The sequence below is a fragment of the Dipodomys merriami genome, unplaced genomic scaffold, assembly GCF_024711535.1.
Source record: "Dipodomys merriami isolate MVZ:Mamm:240054 unplaced genomic scaffold, mDipMer1.0.p SCAF_572, whole genome shotgun sequence".
Lineage (NCBI taxonomy): Eukaryota > Metazoa > Chordata > Mammalia > Rodentia > Heteromyidae > Dipodomys > Dipodomys merriami.
The window spans coordinates 258652-281149 of record NW_027206149.1 but is presented as its reverse complement, the minus strand read 5'-3'; the positions used below and the strand labels follow the sequence as shown (position 1 = coordinate 281149).

The 22498-nt window shown below is 37.9% G+C and overlaps 1 non-coding gene across 1 annotated transcript; it reads right to left on the bottom strand.

Annotated features, from left to right (window-relative positions):
- Positions 1-20783: 20783 nt before the first annotated feature.
- Positions 20784-20890, bottom strand: LOC138812965 (U6 spliceosomal RNA). The gene has a single exon (XR_011367668.1). It is a non-coding gene; the product is annotated as a U6 spliceosomal RNA (small nuclear RNA).
- Between the last annotated feature and the right edge of the window lie 1608 nt (positions 20891-22498).

Here is a 22498-nt window from a genome sequence, read left to right as displayed (position 1 = left end):
TCTCAAAATGAGGCAATCTGGATCCTTGCAAAGCCATCAATGAGCCTCTGTTACCACTTACAGAAATGTTCTATCAAGATGGCTTTTCAAGGTTGACTGTGAAAAAGGTTCATTTCCAAGTGACCACCATAAAACAGATCACATCACTGGGAACAGACTTTTCTATGGAAGGTTGGCCTTTCTTCCTTGTTTTACGATAGATAAAAACATAATATTCTGCAGTTTTGGCCATCCTGGAGCACGTTTTCCCAAGAATATTCTGTAGTGTAAAAGAGGACCAATTATCAAAATAAAGGTGAAAATACTTGTCTACTACAGACTGATTTATCTGGCTTATATCTATTGTTATTTTCATTACTTCAAACACATGGATAATTTATATTGCAATTAGACAAGTGGCAAAAGATTAATGGAATAAACATTTATTTTACTTTCATATATCCAATATAATACACTTAACCCCTTATGGAATATTAATTCCAAGAGTAGAAACAACGTCAGGAATATAAAATGAACCTCAAGTTGTGTAATCTGGCACATATACACCATCATCTACTCAGAAATTCAGTCTCTCTATAAATACGTATTTGGTACAAAATAATAAAAATTTAACTAATGAATATGACTTTTAAGAATCATCTGAAATGCTACTCATGTATCTAATTGCATATTACTGTGTAGATGTCACCTAGAAAGGAATTTAACATGCATGAAGAAATTAAATTTCCACAATTTAAGCTAGATGATAGGAGTCATACCCTCATGTACTATGTGGTGTGTTACCACAGCGCTGAACCCTTCCACCTAATACCAAGAGTCATGTGCAATAATTTATTATTTGATGTCAAGATGAGAGCTAAGTGTAGAATACACTTTGAATTATTCCATTAATTCACATCAATTAAACAGTAATCATATATTATTTTTAAAATTCTAATTCTTGTCAATTTTACAATTCATGAAATGTATTATTAAAATTAGTTTCAATTTCTTCTTTTCTAAATTTTAAATTATATATTAAATTTAAATTTAATTTATATATTAAATTTAAATTATATGTTAAATATTTAATATTAAGAAATTAGGCATAAGTAACCTGTTATTAAAATGATCTACTATTAAACAGTGATTTGAATTATAGATCTAACAAATTGTGATGTAAAAAACATTTATTTTGGGTCTGGTTGTGGGGCCTGAACTCTGTGAATGGGCGCTGTCCCTCAGCTCTTCAGTTCAATGCTAGTGCTCTACCACTTGAGCCACAGCGCCACTTCTGGCTTTTTTCTTTCTGCTTATGTGGTGCAGAGGAATCAAACCCAGAGCCTCATGCATGCAAGGCAAGCGCTCTTCACTGAGCCACCTTCCCAACCCTGATGTAAAAAACTTTTAATAGAATTGTAGGTAATAATTTTTAAACTTACTAGCCTGTTATTTGTTTTCTAATTGTGTCATTTCTTATTCTTGGTCCAAGTCATCTCTTCACCTAAGTTGTTTAGTTTTCTATTTTATCTCTATTTGTTTGCTGATTGTGCATTTTGTTTTCCCTTTGTAGTGACTGACATGAGGCTGAAAATCTGTATGTTAGTTTATTACTTCCTATGTTAAAGTCAAACTACTGCTCCCAACAGCTTTTCTACTCTTCTTTGTATACTATTGTATTTCCCCCACTCCCATCTCCTGTATTGCTGCTCTCAAGTATTTTATTTCATTTTGTATTTACATTTTATTGTCAAGGTAATGTACAGAGGGGTTATACTTACATAAGTAAGGTAATGAATTCATTTCTTTTATAACTTTTTAACTTTCCCCCATTTTTCTCCCTCGTCCCTCCCAACATCCCCCCCAAGATTACTTCCAACATATTGTCTCGTGATTTTCACTTTTGCATAGGTTCCCCCTTTGTCCTTTGTCTCACCATTTTGTTTTTTTCTCTTACCCTTCCCTAGTTCCCTAGATGTGATAACCTGGGTATCAAAATCAAATACAGTGACTAGAGGGGATAAACCATATGTGGGGAAAACACAAAAGGATGAAAAGTACATAGTACATTAAGAACAACAACAATAAAAATGTGTCTTGGAGTTCATTTCACTTGGAATCACCTTTTATGGTCATATGTTCATAGCTATTGAGTAATTCTGCTCATCTACTAAGATTATCCGTAATGTGCACAATAATGCTCCCCTATTATTCAGTAAACCCACTTCTGGGCATTTAACCATGTGACCACAAACAAGGCCACACTGAAGCTACCAGCACAATTATGTTTTTTACAGTATTATTTACCATAGCTAAGGTATGGAATTAAGCCAGATGCCCCTCAGTAGATGAATAGATATAGAAAATGTGACACAGACACACAGACATACACACATACACATACATGGAATACTATGCTTCCGTCAGAAACAATGATACCACCTCATCCGTGAGAAAATGAAAGATCTTGAAAAAACATCATACTAAGTGAAGTAAGCCAGACTTAAAGGAACATAGGTCTCCAGGTTTTCCCTATTTGTAATAATTAGGTTACATCAAGGAAAATCTCATGTATTTTAATTTGAAATTTTGTTCTATGTTGAACATACAACATTATTACTATATTGTTTGTTATTCTTTCTTTTTTTGAGGAGGGCTAATATTTATTTAACCATTAAAATGAAGTTTGTAGCCACTGTATAAGGTTTAATATAATGTATCTTCTTAATAATTTTTATTGTAAAAATACCGTATGGAGGACTTAAAATTACATGGCAAGGTAATGAGTACATTTCTTATCAAACGTTGTTGCCTCCAACTTTGTTTCCCCTAACCATCAATTCCTATCCCTCCCCCAACTCTTGTGCAAAGGTTGTAAAGTTCGATTTTAGACTTAAAGTCCTGTACATCTCATTGTTGCAATGAGTCCACCTATTTAAACAATTTGTTGTTTTTTTTTTGCTTCACTTCCACAAATTATACCTACATCAAATACAGTGAAAACAGGGGTTATACCATGGGGGAGGGACACACAAAGCAACAAAGAAATAACTTATAAATATGTTAGAAACGATAGCAAGAAAGAAAATATAGAGTCCTTATCTTGAGGTTCATTTCACCTAAAATCAACTTATCTGACGGTTATTTCTTGTCTCAGACATATACTAGTTATTGTACATAAGGGAAGCCATGGGACGTATGTTTCTTTGCACCTGGCTTACTTCACTTAATATAATTTTTCCAAGTCTTTCCATTTCCTGACAAATGGGGCAAAAGTCAGATATACTTAAAGAATTATGTTCAGCTTATCCATTACTGAAGGAAGAACAACTAAAAGAGCAATCCCCATTAGGAAGAAGAACTCCTATTTACTTATCTTCATTCCTTTGTAAGGCCAGTGTTGCCCCCTGTATCCTCATGTTGTACATTACAACTTTATACTTGATCATCAAGTATATCTACTGTCTTCTACATTGTGACATAAATTCCCCAGAAATTCCACTTCGCTTTACTTTTTAAAAAAATTCTCTCTAGTGAAGTTGTTCTCCCAATCTGAGGGCTTTCTATTGATCTTGCTAGCTATGTCCTTTGCCATGCAGAAGCTCTGCAATTTCATGCAATCCCATTTGTCCAACGTTTCTTTGATTTGTTGTGTTTCTGTGTCTCTATTAAGAAAATCTGGTCTAGTCCAAGGAGACCCAAGGTTTCTCCTATTCCATCTTGTAATGTTTTTAGAGTGTCGGCTTTGACTCAGAGGTCTTTGAAGCATTTGGAGTTGATTCTGGTGTAGAGTGATATCTAAGGAACTAGCTTTAATTTTCTACAAGTAGTTAACCAATTTTGCCAGCACCATTTTCTGAAGAGGCTGTCTTTCTTCCATTCTATGTTTTTCAGCTCCTTTATTGATGACTAGACATACAATGGAGAAGTGTCTCATATCTAAAATATACCTGGAACTCAAAAAATTAAATCCCTCAAAAACAAATCTTCAAAGAAACAATGCCCAATAAGTAAGTGGGCTAAAGACTTGAAAAGAAACTTCTCTGAAGAGGAAAGAAGCAGGGCCAATAGACAAAGAAAGATATGCTCAATCTCCCTAGCCATAAAAGAAATGCAAATCAAAACAACAATGACATACCACGTCATCCCAGTTTGAATGGCTATAATGAAGAACTCTAATAACAACAGATGCTGGAAGGGATGTGGACAGAAGGGAACATTACTGCATTGGGAGTGTAAACTTGCTCAACCACTTTGGAAAGCAGTATGGAGGTTCCTCCAAAGACTCAACAAAGAGCTCCCCTATCACCCAGGAATACGATTTTTGGGTATCTACCTAAATGATCACAAACAAGACGACACTAAAGCTACCAGTACGACTATGTTTATTGCAGCATTATTTACCATAGCTAAGATGCCCCACAAGTGATGAATGGATCAAGTAAATGTGGTATATATACACAATAGAATTCTATGCCTCCCTCAGAAAGAATGACATTGCCCCATTTGTTAGGAGTTGGAAAGACTTGGAAAAAATTATATTAAGTGAAGTAAGCCAGGCCCAAAGAAATATAGGTCCCATGGTTTCCTTTATTTGCAATAACTAGTATATGTCTGAGTCAAGCAGAAAAGGTCAGATAAATTGATGTTAGGGAAATGAACCCTAAGATATGTATTCAAATGTTTATTTCTTTCATGCAATTGTATCTAAAGTATTTATAAGATTTTTTTGTTGCTTTATGTGTCCCTTCCCCATGGTATAATCCCCGCTTTCATGGTATTTGATGTTGGTATAATTTGTGGGTGGTAAGGGAAAAAACAAATCATTTAAATACGGTTACAGGTGGACCCATGGCAACAGTGAGATGTAAAAGTCGTTATTTTGAAAATGAACTTTACAACTTTGGGGGAGGAGGAGGATTGGGTGAGGGGGAGGATGGGAAGGAATGGGAATGGGAAACAAAGATGGAAGCTACAATGCTTGATAAGAATGAAAGGGTTAAAATAACTCCATTTTGAGGCAGTGACCATTTGTTTCTTGTTTATCTCAGCTAGCAGAGCAACACGTGGTGGTAATCCAAACACCTGGTTGTTTGCCTTCATAAGCTCTGCAAATCTTTAGCTCAGGGCTCTCATCCTAGGCTCCACTGTGTGAGAGTGTAGGATGAGGCCCGAGCTGCAGCCCGTCTAAATAAAACCTTGCTTTTGCATTTCGGAACATCTAACTCTAGTTGGTCTTCTTTGTGGGGGTCCTGCAAAATGGTTACTACATGTTAGTGAGGGCTCATCCAGGATACCTCAAGAGACCCACGAGACCTCAGACTCCGAAGGTAAAACCGTGCTGTCAAATTGTCTTGTCCTGTCGTTCCTCTCTTTATCTGTTTTATTTTCATTTTTGTTTGTGAGGACGGCCACTCCAATTTGTATTGTGTAAAGGGTTGTCATAGCGGACGCGCTTGCATGACAACCCTGGAGGAACTGGGAGACATCCCAGATCCTCTTGTAAGGGGGATGGTCCTTGGATCCCTGCCATGAAAATTGTGGTGCATAGGTTAGTTTGGTGTTGGGCCAGAACTGACCAAGAGGGCCTCCTAACTGAGGCCCAACTCACTCACTGGGGTCTGCTCCTTCTGCTTCCCTATTACAGGGGTCAGCGAACCAATTCAGGAGATCTCCACTTCGTAACCTTCTTTTTTTAACTCTTAGGGCTGTGTATGTTTTGTTTGTACTGTTTATTGTTTTTTGGACTGTACGACTAATGGGACTGGAAATCATGGGCAACATTCCATCAACCCCCCTAGACTAACAAAAATTAAAAACTAAGAAAGGGGAAAAGATGTACTCCCGGTTTTTCAGGGAGATAACGTGGAAAAAATATTTCCTACCCCATACTCAGCTTCCCAGGTTCCTTTTGCAGAGCCTGAGAATCACCAAGAGGAGGAGGTAGCTATAGAACCAGCAGCCGAACCCTCGGCACCTGCCCTTAAAGTTTCTGAGGGGCCAGTCACTAGAGGAAGCCATGGGATCAGCCCCTCTCCCCCTTCTAATGAAGCTGTTTTTTCCTTAAGCACAGTAGGTCCTGTGGATGCAAATGATCAACAGCAATTCTAATATTGGCCATTTTCTACCAGTGATCTATACAATTGAAGCACCCAAAATGCCTCCTTTTCTGAGAAACCCCAGGATTTAATTCGTTTGCTTGAAACCATTCTCATTACTCATCATCCACTTGAGATGATTGCAGTCAGCCTTTACAGGTCCTTTTTACCACCGAAGAGAGAGACCGTATCTGAGAGGCGGCCTGGAAACAAATCCCTGGCCACACAGGAGCGCCCATCACAGATCCTGCCATGAGCGCTGCCTATTTTCCTGAGATCTGACCAACAGGGGACTGCAATATGGTTGAAGGTAGGGAGCGACTCCTCATCTATCACCAGGCTCTGTTTGTAGGTCTCAAGGTGGTGGCTCACCGACCTACTAATATGGCCAGAGTCTATGATGTTAGATAGGGAGGAATTGAAAGTCGGGGAGGGTATCTTGAGCAGCTCATATAAGCTTTTAGTCAATATACCCCATCTGATCTTGAGACCCTGGAGTCAGCTCAGATGATTATGTTTTCCTATATAAATCAATCTGCATCAGACATAAAGCAAAAGTTGCAGGCTCTAGAAAGACTTGGTGAAAAGTCTATTAGGGATCTAATAGCCGTGGTGGAAAAGGTTTACAGTAAGAGAGAGACAGAGGAGCAAAGAAAGGAATGGAAGGGTAAAGAATGAAATTGAGCATGAAAAGAGAGACCAGGCCAAGGAAAAGACGCCAGACTTGTTGTACTTGTCACTGTCACACGCCGTGCATACCTGGTTCACAGATCGCAGCTATTTCATTCGAGATGGAAAAATGTATGTGGGCGCAGCAGTAACCATGGACACTGAGATAGTGTAGGCTGAAGCACTCCCCCAGAGAACATCTGCACAAAGAGCAGAACTAGTGGCACTAACAAAAGCCCTATGGATGGGGAAAGGGAAGGGATTAAACATTTACATCGACAATCAGTATGCTTTTGTTACCATGCATGTCCAGGGAGCCATTTACCAAGAGAGGGGGCTGCTGACAGCTGAAGGAAAGGCTATTAAAAACAAACAAGAAATTTTAAGCCTTGTCCAGGCCTAGGGGAACCAGCAAATATTGCCATTATGCACTGCCTTGGCCATCAAAAGGGAACTGATTCAACAACCAAAGGAAATAACTTGTACAATCAGGCAGCTAAGGAGGCGGCCCTCCATCCCAGAGGGGGAGTACTTACTCTAGTAGACGCAGGGCCTCGAGCTTTGCCTCCTGAGCCTCAGTACTCCCAAGAAGGCTTGGAGTGGATAAAGAAAATTCCCATGGCCTATAAATCCCCAGGCAGAGAAGAAAATAAAGACTGGTGGAAAACTGGTGAGGGGAAACTTATCTTGTCACAAAGATTGGGCAAGGGGATTCTTAAGAGAATCCATCAGGCCTCTCACATGGGAACCCGAAGAATGCAGGACTTGCTCCAACACTCAGAAGTAAAAATTAAGCAAGGAAATCAACTCATTGAGAACATTGTTAAAAATTGTAAAGCCTGTCAGCTCACCAATGCCCCCAATCAACCGGTTACAAAAGGAGCTCGCCTCCATGGAGATAGGCCAGATGTGTATTGGGAATTAGACTTCACAGAAATTTAAAGTGGAAAAGTTGGAAATAAATATTTGCTAGTTTTTGTAGACACCTTTTCAGGATGAGTTGAAGCCTACCCAACAAAGCATGAGATCGCGAACTTCGCGGCTAAGAAGATCCTGGAAGAAATCCTACCCATCTATGGCTTCTCATCCACCATCAGGTCGGAAAATGGACCGGCCTTGGTCTCAAAAGTAAGTCAGGGGATAACTGTGGCACTGGGGACAGATTGGAAATTGCACCATGCTTATAGACTCGAGAGTTCAGGGCAGGTAGAAAGAATGAATCAGACTCTAAAAGAGACCTTAACTAAATTGGCTTTGGAGACTGGCACAGACTGGGTATCACTCCTTCTGTTTAGAATAAGAAATTCACCCTATCACCTTGGGTGTACTCCTTTTGAAATAATGTATGGACATCCTCCACCTATTATCCCTAGCCTTCAGACTGGATTGCTTGCTCATTTGAGTGACACTGAATTTCTATGTAAACTTGACTATCTATAGCTTGTCCACAAAAGTGGGTGGCCCCAGCTTAGAGCATTATATGATTCTGCTTCTATTCCTACCCCCCATTTGTTTAAACCAGGGGACTGTGTGTTTGTTCGAAGGTACAACTTGAGATTTTTGGAACCACAGTTGAAGGGACCTTACATGGTACCTTTGGCTACACCCACTGCCCTTAAGGTGGACAGCATTGCTGCTTAGATCCACTGCACCCATGAAAGACTGGCTGACCCTATTGCCCTGGATGACCATGGGGAAACATGGGAAGTCATTAAGCATCCTACCCAACCACTCCATATATAACTCAAGAAAAGAAAAATGGACTGATTGTTATTGGTATTGTTTCAATTATCATTTCCAGAACTCCTGGGAGGCAGTCAGTACAACAAGGGGAACTTTGTGCTGTCCAAGGAGAAGAGTGTTGTTTTCACATTGACCATTTAAGAATAGCAAAAGACAACATGGCTATGGTCATAGAGGGAATAGTCAAGATCGAGAGCTGTTGAAGTGAAGTTTGGGGCCGGAGCCACAATATTGTGTCTCAGGACCATAAGTCAAGGGGGGAGGAACGGTTAAAGTAACTCCATTTTTGAGGCAGTGATCATTTGTTGCTTGTTTATCTCAGCTAGCAGAGCAACACATGGTGGTAATCCAAACACCTGGTTGTTTGCCTTTATAAGCCCTGCCAATCTTTATTTATCTCAGGGCTCTCCACCTAGGCTCCACTGTGTGGGAGTGTAGGACAAGGCCCAAGCTGCAGCCCATCTAAAAAAAACCTTGCTTTTGCATTTCAGAACGTCTGACTCTTGTTGGTCTTCTTGGTGGGGGTGCAGCAACGTGGGCACTACAATAAATGTACTCATTATGTTGTCCATGTAATTGTAACCCCTCTGTACAGTACTTTCACAATATGAAAAATTCTTGGGAACAAAAAAAATCATTTCCCTCTAAATCGTTCAGGTTGCGGGGTGTGTGTGTGTGTGTGTGTGTGTGTGTGTGTGTGTGTGTGTGTGTGTGTGTGTGTGTGTGTGTGTGTGTGTGGTTTTACAAAGATCAGAAGACATTTTTCTTCATTTAGAATACATCTTTCAGGTTATTGTAAATTGTGGCTACTGGGAGAAGACTCTTGCTATATTAAAGATGAAACAAAAATATATTGTGCATACAACACAGTGCTTTATTAGTCTGTAGTTCAACCCTTAACTTGAATTTATATCTTGGCCGTTATTGTGAATAATGTGAATAGCAATGAACTATAGATATATTTATCAGTTTCCCAAAGAGAAATAAACACATAATCGGTGGGTCAGATGATATTTCAACTTTACATTTCTCTAGAAAACTGCATACTACTTTCTACAACGAGAATATTAACCTGTATTTTGAGTAAGAGTGTGGAAAATTTCTTCTTTTTACTTATGTGGTGCTTAGGAATCAAACCCAGGGCCTCAGGCATGCAAGGCAAGCGCTCTACCACTGAGCCACATTCCCAGCCCTAGAAAATTTCTTTTATCCACATTCTCACCAACATTATTACCTTTTTTTTAAGGGCAGGTTTGTACTATGTGCAGTAAACCAGACTGGCCTTAGAATAAAATCCTATTACTCCAACCTGCTAAATGCTTGGAATTACAAACCTTTACCACCACACCAGGTTCCTTTGATTTTTTTGATAAGTGTTATAATAGTTATGAAGTAGTATCATAGTAATTTTGAATTGCATTTCTCTAATGACTTCTGTTCCAAAAGCATTAAGCCAACATAGAAGTTGTATTAAACACAACATTGTAAACCCACTGGCAACTTTCATGGCTATTTGGAAAACAGGTCTATTCCGAGCTTTTGTCCAATTTTAATCATTTCTGTTTTTTAATGTGAAAATACTGTAGAGAGGGGTTACAATTACATGCGAAAGATAAGTAAATTCCTTATCAAGCATTGTAACCTGCTCCTTTGTTTCCCATTCCAATCCCTTCCCATTCTCCCCGTGCCACCCAGCCAATCTTCCTCCCCCTCTTCTCCCTTCATAAAAGTTTAAAGTTAGTTTTTCAGCATAATAACTTGTACCTCTCATTGTTTCAATGGGTCCACCTGAATTCCTATTTAAACGATTTGTTTCTTCCTTCCCCTCGACAAATTATACCAACATCAAATGCAATGAAAGCAGGGGTTATGCCGTGGAGGAGGGACATAGAAAGCAACAAAAAATCTTATATATACTTTAGGAACAATTGCATGAAACAAAAAAAAACATTTGAATACATATCTTAGGGTTCATTTCCCTACCATCACCTGATCTGACCTTTTCTGCTTGACTCAGACATATACTAGTTATTGCTTATAAGGGAAACCATGGGACCTATGTTTCTTTGGGCCTGGCTTACTTCACTTAAAATAATTTTTTTTCAAGTCTTTCCAATTCCTAACAAATGGGGCAATGTCATTCCTTCTGATGGAGGCATAAAATTCCATTGTTTATATATACCATATTTTCTTGATCCATTCATCACTTGAGGGGCATCTGGGTTGGTTCCATATCTTTGCCAAGGTAAATAATGCTTCAATAAACATAGTCGTGCCGGTAGCCTTAGTGTAGTCTTGTTTGGAGTCATTTGAGTAAATGCCCAAAAGTAGGATTGCTGGGTCATAGGGGAGCTCTATGTGGAGCCTTTGGAGGAATCTCCATACTGCTTTTGAAAGTGGTTGAACAAATTTACACTCCCACTAACAATGCAGCAAGCCTCCCTTCTGTCCACATCCCCTCCATCATCTGTTGCTATTAGAGTTCTTGATTATTGCCATTCTAACTGGGATGAGGTGGTATCTCAATGTTGTTTTGATTTACATTTCTTTTATGGCTAGGGAGGTTGAGCATTTCTTCATTCATGTGTCTATTGGCCATGCTTCTTTCCTCTTCAGAGAATTTTCTCCTTTTCTTTAGCCCACTTTCTTATTGGGCTGTTGTTTCTTTGAAGATTTGTTCTTGGGGGAATTAATATTTTTGAGTTGCAGGTATATTTTAGATATGAGACCCTTGTCTGTTGTATGGCTAGTGAAGATCTTCTCCCAATCAGTGGGCTTTCGATTGATGTTGCTAGCTATGTCCTTTGCCATGCCCAAGCCCTACAATTTCATGCAATCCCATTTATCCAATCTTTCTTTGATTTGTTGTGTTTCTGGGTCTCTATTAAGGAAATTTAGGCCTCTGCCAAGGAGACCTAGGGTTTCTCCTATTCCATTCTGTAATGTTTTCAGAATATCTGCTTTGACTCCAAGGTCTTTCATCCATTTGGAGTTGATTCTGGTGCAGAGTGATATCTAACGATCTACCCTTAGTTCTCTTCAAGTAGTTAACCAATTTTGCCAGGACCATTTACAGAAAAGGTTGTCTTTTGTCCATTCTATATTTTAGCTCCCTTATCAAAAATTAGATGGCTAGAGGTCTGTAGGTTCATTTCTGGGTTTCCAATTCTATTCCATTGGTCCTGAGGTCTGTCCTTGTGCCAGTTCCAAGCTGTTTTGATTATTATGGCTTTGTAGTAGAGTTTGAAATTTGGTATTGACATTCCTTTAGCCCTGCGCTTTCTGTTAGGGATCATTTTCGCTATTTGGCATCTTTTATTGTTTCATATGAAATTTTCGATTGCCGCTTCTATTTTCTTGAAGAAGGAGGTTGGAATATTGATAAATATCGCATTGAATTTGTAGATAGTCTTGGGACGTATTGCCATTTTTACGATGATGATCTTTCCAATCCAAGACCATGGGAGTTTTTACCACTTTCTAAGTTCTGTGTTGATTTCCTTTTTCAGGTTTTTAAAATTTTCATCATGGAGGTCCTTCACTTTTTGGTAAATTAAATTCCTAGTTATTTTTTTTTGGAGGCTTATTATGAATGGAGTTGCTTTCCTAATTTCAGCCACACTTTTCTCATTGTTGGTAAACAGAAAAGCCATTGATTTTTGAGGGTTAATTTTATACCGTGCTACTTTGCCAAAATTTTGAATCAACTTGAGAAATTTGGGAGTGGAATCTGTGATATTCTTTAAGAACAATAACATATCATCTGCAAAGAGGGAGAGTTTGACTTTTTCATTCCCTATTTGGATCCCCTTTATGTTTATATCTTATGGCTGTAGCTAGGCATTGTAATACTAGATTGAAGAGAAGTGGAGAGAGTGAACATTCTTGGCTCATTCCTGAGTTAAGAGGGAATGGCTTCAGTTTTTCACAATTAAGTATAATTCTGGCTGTAGGTTTGTCATATACAGCCTTTATTGTATTGAGGAATGTTCCCTGGATTCCTAATTTTTTCAGAACCTTCATTATAAAGGGGTTTTGGATCTTGTCATACGCTTTTTCCACATCTATTGAGATAACCATGCAGTTCTTATCCTTGCTTCAGTTGATGTTATGAATTATATTAATTGATTTGTATATATTGAGCTAGCTTTGCAGTCCTGAAATGATTCCTGTTTGATCATGATGCATGATTTTTTGGATAAATTGTTGAAATCTATTGGCCAAAATTTTGTTGAAAAGTTTTGCATCAATGTTCATCAAACAAAAGGGTCTACAGTACTCTTTCTTTGATAAGTCCCTGCCTGGTTTTGGGATGAGGGTTATGATGCCTTCATAGAATGAGCTTGGTAGTGAACTCTCTCTTCAAATTTCATTGATGAGCTAAAGGATTATTGGTGTGAGCTCTGCTTTGAAAGCCTTGTAGAATTCCACTGTAAAACCACCTGGTCTTGGACTTTTCTTGGATGGGAGGTCTCTTATTGCTCTTTCTATTTCAATGCTTGAAATGGGCCTCTTCAGATGGTTTAACTCATTTTGGTTTACGTACAACATGTCAATATTTGGCAGGAAAAGTTCTGTCTCTGCCAAGTTCTCAAACTTATTAGCATAAAGTTTTGAGGATTATTCCCTGATAATGTTCTGAATCTTGGTTGTTCCTGTGGTGATGTTAAAATTCTCATCTCTGAGTTTATTTGTATGTATTCTCTTCTTTTTTCTGATAAGATTTGCTAAGGGGCTATCAATTTTTTTAATTTTTTCGAATAACCCACTCTTTGTTTTGTTGATTCTTTCCATGTTTTTTTGGATTCCACTTCATTTATTTCTGATTTAATTTTGTCATTTCTTTCCATCTACTGGATTGGGGTTTATCTTGCTGCTCTTTTTCAAGGAGGCTCAGATGTCTCATTAAATTGTTGGTTTCAGATCTCTCCAATTTGTTGATATAGCATCTCAGAGCTATAAACTTGCCTCGAAGTACTGCCTTTGCTGTTTCCCAGAGGACCTGGTAATATGTGTGTTCTTTTTTGTTGAATAACATGAACATTTGAATTTCCTTTCTAATTTCTTCCAACTCCCACTCGTGAGTGAGCAGTGTGTTGTTTAGCCTCCATTAGTTACAGGACTTTCTTTGGTAGCTTTTGGTTTTTAGTTCTAATTTTATTCCCTTGTGGTCTGAGAGAATGCAAGGTATTACTGCAATGTTTCTGAATTTGGGCAAGTTAGCTTTGTCACCTAAAAAGTGGTCTATTTTGGAAAATGTTCCATGTGCTGATGAGAAGAATGTGTATTCTGGTGCTGCTGAGTGAAATATTCGGTAGATGTCTGTGAAACCTTGTTGATGTATGCAGTTGTTTAGATCTGCAGTTTCTCAGTTTAATTTTTGCCGAGTTCATCTATCTAGTGGGGAGAGTAGTGTGTCAAGTTCCCAACAATCAATGTCATTGTATCTATGTGGCACTTGAGGGAAAGTAGTTTTTCTTGGATACATTTGGGTACTCCGTTGTTTGGAAAATAGATATTTAGAATTGTAATATCCTCCTGAAGGAAGGATCCCTTAAATAATATATAGCGAGCTTCCTTATCTCTTCTCATTGATTTTAATTTGAAGTCTATTTTATCTGATATGAGGCTTGCAACACCTGCCTGTTTATGGGGGCCGTTTGCTTGGTAGATTTTGTTCCAGCATTTCATATTCAAAATGTGTTTGTTTTTATGGGCAAGATGTGACTCCTGAAGGCAGCAGATAGAAGGATCTTGCTTTTTAATCCAACTAGGGAGTCTATGTTGCTTAATTGGAGAGTTCATTCCGTTAATGTTGAGAGATAGGACTGAAAGGTATTTGGGAGTTCCTGCCATTTTATCCACCTTCTTGCGAGCTGTACCAACTGGGTTCTTCCTATGTTCTTGGATTCTCAATTTGGGTGCAGTTTCTTGGACTTTATTGTGGTCTTGTTGGTTTTCTATGTGTAGGATATGTTTAAGAATCTTTTGTAGGCCTGGTTTGGCAGAGATATATTGTTTCAAATTTTCTTTGCTATGGTAGGTTTTTATTTGACCTTCAGTTATGAAGGAAAGTTTAGCTGTGTATAGTATTCTTGGTTTATAATTGTTTGTCTTTAGGGCATGGCATACCTTATCCCGGGCTCTTCTTGCTTTGGTTGTCTCTGCTGAGAAATCTGAGGTGATTCTAATTGGTTTCCCTTAATAGTTATTGATCTTTTCTCCTTGAGAGCTTTAAGGATCTTTTTCTTGGTCTAAATTGATCCTGTGTGGATTATAATGTGAAGGAGGGAAGTCCTGTTCTATTCTGGTATAGTTGGAGTTCCAAAAGCTTCTTGTATTTGAATAGGCCTATCTTTTTGCATGTTTGGGAAGTTCTCTGCTAGGATCCTGTTAAACACATTTCCTAGACCATTGACTTCTCTCTCTAAGTGCCCCATTACACTCATTATCCTCAGATTAGTCCTTCTGATGGTGTCTTCTAACTGTTGAATAGATCTGTCATATTTCTTGGATTTGTCTTGATGTTTGTACGTTCTTTCTCTATAATATCTAAGCTGTCTTCAATCCCCAAGATTTGATCTTCTGCATGGTCTAACCTACTGTCAAGACTTTCTATTTTGTTAATATTTCTTTTCTTTCTAATTGGTCGGTTTGATTGCTTCAAACTCTTTGTTGGAGCTTTGTTACAGATCTTCTATGAACTTCTTTGCTTCCTTAATTTGGTGTTCAGTGTTTATTCTCAAATCACTTAGTTGATTGGTTATGGTTTCCTTGGACTCCCATTCCTTCTGTTGGGTTCCATTCCGCATTCCCTTTGTGGTCTTCCTGATTTCTTTCAGCTCTCTCTTTATGGATTCCATAAATGCCTCTAAAGATCTTTGTCTATCTCATCCCTCTCTCTCAATTCCTGTATTACTCTTTGATTAGCTTCCTCACGTTTATGCATTTCCTGACTTTCTCTTTGTCTATTCTCAGCCAGCTCACGCAATTCATGTCTATCTCTTTGACTGAACTCAGCCTGCTCTTGCCATCCCTCTATTTCTCTTTGAGTGTTTTCAATCTGCTCAAACAATTCCTGTGTCAATCTTTGAGTAATTGTCTCAAGATCATGATCCTTTGGTTTGCTCCTCTCTCTCCCTATCATGCTCACACTGAGTCCTTTGCAGGTTTTCAATTTTTTCATTTACCATGTTTACCAGTAGTGTTTGTATAGCTTTTGGGGAGCTCTCCCCTGGATTATTATTATCTGTTCTGTCCCCTGATTATTATGAGTGGGAGTTGAGATACCCGGACTTGCCATTTTTCTTGTGTTTTTCTGCTTGTTCTGCCGATTTGGGATGAAAGTAACACCAGTTTTGTGCTAGAACACTATCTTAAGACAAGCATCATCCAAAGTCTGTAGTTGCACAATCAAAAATCTGCAGATACAATCTAGTTCAACAGATCTTTTTATTCAATATCAAACATCTATGTACTAATGGGCTATGAACAGCAAAGAATAATTTGACATACCAGAAATTATAAGGTTTAGTGAGAAATGTGGGTAAAAATAGATATAGAGGGATGTGGAAAGGTAAAAGGAGAGTTAAATTATCTAAGTCCTAATCTCAATAAAGGAAATAGTTTGGTTAGAATGATAGTAGAGAAAGAAAAAAAGAAGAAAAAATAAGAAAAAGAAAAAAGAGACAAGAAAGAATAGAAAAATAAATATTAAAAACTATTAATTGAAACACTTAAAATTTATGCAAATTTAAGAACGTAATATTCACAGAAGAACAGGGATAGGATGAGAGAAGGCGAGGGATAGAAAGGAGATGCGAAAAAGTAAAAAAGAGTTGAAAATATTATACAGGTATAAAGAGGCAGTACTGCTATTAAGCAACTTGTCAAAGATGATTTGAATTGAGTAATAAATTTCTGGATTGTGTACACAATGGGGGATAAGGTCTAATAATCAACTATTGGTATATCTGAGGATGAGCAGAAAAGCAATTAAGTCACGCAAAAAAGAATGAAAGAAGAAAAAAGTGAAAAGAAAAAGTTAAGTAGAGCTAAAACACACACACACACACACACACACACACACACACACACACACACACACACACACACAAACACACACACCCGCACAGATATTCCCCCAAAATAAAAATTATAACAGGACGAAAAAAACGTTAACAGCAAACAATTTTTTAAAATTAAAAATGAAAACAAAAAATTTAAACAAATTTTAAAAGGTACAAAAAATGAGTTCTTTGATTTTTGGAGGGTGTGGGAAGATCTTGTATCTCCCTTGTGTCTGTAACCAGTCTTTTGTTGGAGTCTCTGGTCTGCTTGTGGTGTTTGATTTTCTTGTGGCTTGATTGGTTTCTTAAGTTAGTTTGTTTGAGCAGGCAGAAAAATGTTCTGCTTTACCCAGAATTTTGTGATCCTCCTCCCAGGCTAATTCAATGGGAGGGAGATCTGCTTTGAGTCTCACAAAAGAGGGAGATGGATTTTTCCTCTAGTTTGGAGATGCTTTGTTGAGGCTTGGTTCTGGGTAGAGTGGAGGCCTTTGAGCAAGCAGTAGAGTTTCCCTGAGGGGCTAGCTTCTGAGACACTTACAGAGCCTATCCTGGAGATATACTCAGGGTTTATGTTTACTGAATTTCAGTTGATTGTCAAGACTGTTGTAGGGAGGGGCAGCCTCTGGCTCTGTTTAGCCTGTGAAGAAATCAACACTTGAGGAGGACAGAACTTTCTCTGCTTGGGCGGGATGACTTTTCCCTGGGTGGAGCTGAGCCTGGCAGGTGAGGTCGGGTTCCTGTGATCTGGTAAATGACTCTTGTTTTCTTCCAAGGCCTGAGTTGGAGCTAGCTGCTCAGCCAGGCCTTTATCACTATAAAAGATGGAGATCTCCAGTAGTGGGGAGGGGAAGTGTTGCCTTTCCTCCTCTGCTCCCTTAGAAGGAGTGAGGATGTCAGGCTTCTACTCATGCCAGAGTCTTGGTTCCTGGGTCATCGCTGGTCTGCGATTTGCAGGATGAAGATGCCTGTTCCTTGTCAGTTCTTGCTGGTGTTGTGTAGAATCCCCTAGCCCGCTTATCTGGGGCTTTGGTCCCAGACTCTCTGTGTTTCGTTTTTGATGGCCTACAGCTGCCACAGCCACCGCCACAACCACAGCGGAGCCTGCTGGCAAGTGCACGGACCTGTCCCCTTGCCTGGATTTTCCCTCTCTGGCTAAACTCTCTGGTGATGGCACCCTTGGTGTGATTCTTTTACTTAGGACTGTTCACTGGAATACTTAAACTGCTTTCTATGAGAGAGCCTGTTTAGACTCCACCTTCTCCCCTACCATCTTCCCTGAACTCTTTTGAATTTTAATTATTTCTTGTTAATCTCATCTTTAATCTCTTTATACAAAATCAATAATTAATTCAAGGGAGGAGAAAGGAAAATTTAAGCAACTCTTTACATTTTCCAATTTTCAATAACATGATATTGCTTATATCATTTTCTGTTTAATCTTTAGACTATATAATTCAATTTAGTTAGACCTTTCATAAAGCTATATGTATTTTATTTATTTTATGTTAATTGTTTTTTCCAAAGCCTGCGTGTCTAATTTCCCTTGGTTTCATTCAGTGTCAAGTAGTTCAGATTTCAAATTGAAGAATAAATTGAAGGAAGCAAACAAAAAATACAGTTCTTCTCATCTGATAATGCCTCAACAAGAATGAAGAAAGAGTTCATCCTGCTAAGGACCTACGATAGGATATCAAAAAGAGAATTCATTTTTCTAAGTATTCCCTTTCTTTGAATGGAACTTAAATGATATAAAACACAATATACTGCTCAGGTACTTTTACGTTTTATCAGTTTTGCACATTATCATAAGGACATTACCTCAGTCTACAACATTCCTTCATTATTCTGTCCTTGATACTTTTACACTACCAAGACATAAGATAACCAGTATGATTTAAAGCATGAGACGTTGTACACATGGCTTCCTTGGAAGCAGAGCATGGTCAATAGATCACATTCCTTCTGGTTGCTCACTACCTGTAATGTTTTCTGTAATATTATTGCATACTATTTAGTATTAAAAAATTTTGGCTAAACTCAAAGCTCATTCACAATATTTTATGTTAAGTATTTTGCATGTTTTATTTCTCTCAATTCTTAAGATAACAATTGCTATAATGCTCATGTTATTACCATTTTAGCGTTGGGAAAAATTGTAATTTAAGGCACGAAGTGCATGGCCCAAAGACACATAGTGAGGAAGGAAATGAGTCACGGTCTCCAAAAGCCTTTTAGCAATACAAAAAATGTAGGTAAAAATCTCTCCATTCTCTTACACTCTCATTTCAATATTCATATTGTCCTATAAATAATAACATACCAAATATTGCCCATGGTGATTGTCTTCTGTTACATTTTGTCTCCAACACAGACTGTGTTGGTGACATTGGGTTATCATGCACAGAGCTGAGCTTATAAATTGAGGTCCAAAGATAGTCAAATTTCTTTTGTCCCATAGCTCCTGTATCCTTTTTTAAAAAGTACTAAAACTTTTAAATACCAAAACTTACTATCTTTTAAGAATCCAAAAACGAAGTGAATTCACATATAATCACTCCAAAATGATTTAAAAGTAGGAGATGATAAAACAGGCCCCCATCAAGTAAACTTTCTTCTACTTTTAAAATTATTCTGAAAGCCTTGTCCTGGCTGGTAACACCTTTAATCCTTTCTACTCGGGATATCTACTCAGGAGCCTGAGATCTATGGAAAACTGTTGGAAGCCACTCAGGGCAGAATAAATTCATGAGATTATTTTTCAGAAATTATAATGAACTAGCAAAGAGCCAGGAATGGAGATGTAGCTCATATATTAGCTCATCAATCTAGAGAGGAAAGGCCTAGCAAGACCTTGAAGCCCTGATTTCAAACTCTGAGCATGCCAATGCACAAGCATGTGCATGTGTGCATTTGTGCATGCGTGTGTGTACACACACCCACACCCACACATTTATTCAAAATACCTTCAAATCAGCATATCAGTGTTCTGCATTAATTTCTTTGTTAACGATATTATCTGGGTAAAATAGAGGAAATAAACTCTTCTATATCAGAACATTTTTATACTTTTTTTTTTTACTGTGAAAATACTGTACAGAGGGGTTACAATTACATGGGCAAGATAATGAGTACATTTCTTATCAAGCATTGTAGCCTCCTCCTTTGTTTCCCCTTCCCATCCCTTCCCATCCTCGTAGCCCTCCCACCCAATCCTCCCCGCTCCCCCCACCAAAGTTGTAAAGTTCGTTTTCAACATAACGACTTGTACTTCTCATTGTTGCCAATGGGTCCACCTGTAAAAATAGCTGTACAGAGGTGTCATATTTATATGAGCAAATAATGAGTACATTTCCTAACAAGCATTGTTACCTCTACCTTTCTTTTTCTTCCACCATCCTTTCCCTCCCACCTCCAGAAATACACTCCCCTCCCCCTTCCCCTGCCTAAAGTGTAAAGTTCATTTTTCAACATAGTGTCTTGTGCATCTCAACCTGTATCCATATTTAAGAATTTTGTATTTCCCTTTCCCCTCCCCAAATTAGAGAAACATATACACAGGATGTAGGCGCACCAACTTCAAGTACAGTGAAAACAGGGGTTAGAGCATAGGGAAGGAACATATAAAGGAACAAAAAAAATCACATCACACATTATAAGTATCTTAGAAACAATAGCAAGAAACAAAAAAAACACTTGTCTGGTTCATTTCCTGTAATATCATCTTATCTGATATGCACATAGCTTCTGATCTATTCCGCTTATCCCAGACATATATTAGCTGTTGAAAATAAGGGAAACCATTGGACCTACGTTTCTTTGGACTTGGCTTACTTCACTTAATAAATTTTTTTCCAAGTCTTTCCAATTCTTAACAAATTGGGCGATGTCATTCTTTCTCATGGAGGCATAGAATTTAATTGTTTATATATACCACATTTTCATGATCCATTCATCTTCTGTGGGCCATCGGGGTGGGCTCCATATCTTAGCTATTGTAAATAATGCTGCAGTAAACATAGTTGTTCTGGGAGTTTTAGTATGGTCTTCTTTGTGATCATTTGGGTAAATCCCCAAAAGTGTGATTGCTGGGTCATAGGGGAGCTTTATATGGAGTCTTTTGATGAGCCTCCATACTGCTTTCCAAAGTGGTTGAACAAGTTAACACTCCCACCAAGAATCTAGTAAGGTTCCCTTGTGGCCACATCCTTTCCAGCATCTTTATTGTAAAAATATGGAATGATTCAAGAATTTGCATATCAACCTCGCACAGGAGCCATGTTAATCTACTCTGTACTGCTCCAATGTTAGTGTATGTGCTGCTGAATTGAGCACAGAGCATTTTTTATATATAAAGTGTAATTGATTTTCTTGAACTAGACAATTCAAAGAAAAGTAAGATTTGAAGAATTCTCGTGAAATTTTAAAACCATGTACTTCTTACATAAGCACACATTTAAGAATAGCCAAGATTGACATGTCAAAAACAAAATAATCCCAGATATTGTTGTTCAAGAGATGTGTAGGATCGGGGGAGGGGGGTGGAATTGGTTGGGGGGGCGGAGGAAGGCTGGGAAGGGATGTGAAGGGTAAACAAAGGAGGAGGCTGCAATGCTTCATAAGAAATGTACTTACTCATTATCTTGCCCATGTAAATGTAACCCCTCTGTACAGTATGTTCACAAAAAATAAAAATAAAAAAGAGATGTGTAGGAGGACGAATTCAATTATTCTGTATAAGGCACCTGTCATAATGAACACTGCGGCAAGTGTTAAGGTTTTTTAAAAGTTTTAATGTTTTAAATATATTTAATTTTGGGAATTTGCTTATATAGGCCAAAATTAGGACTGTTTTTCAGGTCATACAACTTTTCTATAAATATTTAAGATTTATGGTAGCAGACATATGCTACTAAAAAGTACATTTCAGAGTTTATAAAAACATTACTAATGAGATGTTACAAAGTCTTAGTGTAAAGAAGCAGTGTGAAGAGTTAAGACTTTGTTAACTGCACAATTTCTCTTAAAACTTTAGGGCTTCCTTACTTTATATATTAGTGAGGAACAAATGATGATATAAACCATATACATATACATATACAAATGATGAGATGAGTCATAAAAAGCAATCTTAGTGGGTAACTTTAAAAACTACACATAGCCTATAAAACTTCTGTTGAACATCATAATCTTATTCAGTGTTATATGTACAGGAATGTGAGAATAGTAAAATCAAATATGTAAGTACACTTCAAATACTGAAAACACTGGTAATTCTTTGGTATTTTATTTTATTAATCATTAATATTTAGTTATTGTGTTTCTTTATTTGTAGTATTGTTTCCCTTGTAATATAGTAAAACCTTTTGTTATTCATCATCAGGAGGTACTTTGAGAAGGTTACTGGGATGGCCAAACCATTTTTTATAGTTGCATGTGAATTTACCAAAAGCAAAATTAAGAACAAAATATTGATTAAAAATTATCAAGTACAGTCAGAATCAGGAGGGATGATAAATGTCCACACTTAAAATCTTAGCCCTGGGCTGAAGCAGTGATATTACAGAGTTGAGGTCACAAAAGTGAGAGACTGGGTTTTGTTTTGTTTTTTACTTTGATTTTGTTGGCCATGGGGTTGAACTATGGGGCCTGGTTGCTGTACCTCAGCTCAAGGCTAGTGCCACCACTTGAGCCACAGAAACACTTCCGTCTTTTTCTACTTATGTGATGCTGAGGAATCAAACCTAGGGCCTCATGCATGCAAGGCAGGCACTCTACAACAGCCACCGTCCCAGCTCCTGATAGACTGGGTTTTAAAGATTCATCTAAACAATATTTTCTTTCTGCTTTGGGTTATATAATGAAATATATGAATATCTTTTTATATTTTTGTGTATTGTTATACTTCTAAATTTATACTAACCCCAGCCACTTTATTCTTTT